Source organism: Chrysochloris asiatica, unplaced genomic scaffold, assembly GCF_000296735.1.
Source record: "Chrysochloris asiatica unplaced genomic scaffold, ChrAsi1.0 scaffold00127, whole genome shotgun sequence".
NCBI classification, from domain to species: Eukaryota; Metazoa; Chordata; class Mammalia; order Afrosoricida; family Chrysochloridae; genus Chrysochloris; species Chrysochloris asiatica.
In genome coordinates, this window is record NW_006408645.1 from 3,098,261 (window position 1) to 3,100,010 (window position 1,750).

Genomic DNA, 1,750 nt, shown 5'->3' on the forward strand with positions numbered 1-1,750 from the left:
CCCCAGTGAGATGGTTTGACAGAGTGGTAGCATCAATGGACTCAAGCATGGCAACGATTGTGAAGTTGGCCCAGGATCAGACAGTATTTCGTTCTGCTGTGCATAAGGTTGCTGTGAGTTGGCACCAACTTGATGGCACCTAACAACAAAACAACAACAATGTGGAGCTGTGAGTTAATATGCCAGATTGAAAAACTGTTTGAACTGCAAGGTCAGCGGTTCAAGCTCACCAGCTGTTCCTCAGAAATCTTGTACAGGGTCGCTATGGTTCAGAGTACTCAACGGCACTTAACAACAACAGCCTAGTACACTGTGAAACAAGGTTGTTCCTTGATATGAAGAATCCTTCCATTCTGGTTGGAGTGTTGAGTCACTGCATTCATAAGGCAAAAGTCTATTTCATCTAATTTTAGCAGTTTGCACTTGTTCTCAGTATCAAACATTCTATCTTCTTCAGTTTGAGTTCTGGTCAACTATCCATCCAAGCTTGGTGAACTGAGTACTAACTGCTAGTTTTTGAGTTCATGCACACCTCCCTGCACTTCAGATCAGGTGGCCACTTCACTCTTAGTCTTAGCCCCCAGTGCCTAGGTCAGTGCCCATGGTCTCAAGATTCACACATCTTTGTAAACTTCAGACCGGCCAGTCGTTCTTCTTCTCTCTCTCTAAAGGTGAACAGGTGCCAATGGAACATGGTCAAACGCAGCCTAGGTCTTCATTGCTATATTTACCCCACTTCTGCTCACAAGTAGACCCAGGTGGTCACCAGCGAGCATATTTTGCTTCTTAAGGGTTCCCTTTGAGTTTCAGTCCTAAAAGGGGGTTTTCCTTGATTGGCTGACTTCTCTTTCCTTGATGCCTCCAAAGCAAACAGTTTGCTTGATAGTCAAACAGCTAAAAGTCTGCTTTGTTCTCCAGGCCTTTCATTCAATAAGAATTTTCTACTCTCCTAGCAGTTCTGGGTTGGTCTGCATTTCTTTTCAAGTGGGAATGTCCCTAAACAGAAGGTGCTAGATGGACTCAGGATTCCACCTAAGGCCCCATGCTCGACAAAGGCTTGACAAGAAGACTGTTTCTCTGGGCAAATTCTATTTCCCATTTAGCAAACCCCATCAGTTATAAGCCGAAGGTAGGTGAATATATATTTTTTGTTTTTATATCTGCATAAAATATTTTTGCTTTCTTCATTTGTGAAATATAGGATGTAAGAGGGAAACCACAGGGAGGAAGTAGGATAACTGTTGTTACAGGGAGAGGGTTGTAATCATTGAAATGAAACAAAACGAATAATTTGTTGAATGTAAAGTTGATGATCTTATCTTCACTCAGTTCACAATAAGTTTTTTTTTAATTTTAATGATAAGAAATCAGAAAGAGAAAGCTTAGGATCAACTTTATTTTAAGAGATGATTTAATTAAAAGAAATATGGGAAAATATAAAACTATTAATGATCATTTAATATTCTGGGATATGAAAAATAAATACACTTCTGACTAAATTCAAACCACAACTTCAAAGTGACAATAGCAACTCAAAAGATGCAATAGTATCCTTAGTGGGTGGTAAGATTATGCTAATGAAGGAGGATCACCTCAGAAAAGGAGGGTGAGAATGGTTGAAAAATTGAAAAATATAATCAATGACATTGAATTGTACATGTAGAAATGCTTGAATTGGTGTATATTATGCTGTGTATATTCTCTACAACAACAATAAAAACAAAATAAAAATAGTTTAAGCATAAAAAAA

At 38.6% G+C, this 1,750-nt stretch overlaps 1 pseudogene; it reads left to right on the forward strand.

Moving 5' to 3' along the window:
- Positions 1–1,042: 1,042 nt before the first annotated feature.
- Positions 1,043–1,750, forward strand: part of LOC102811539 — a 3,847-nt pseudogene continuing 3,139 nt past the window's right edge.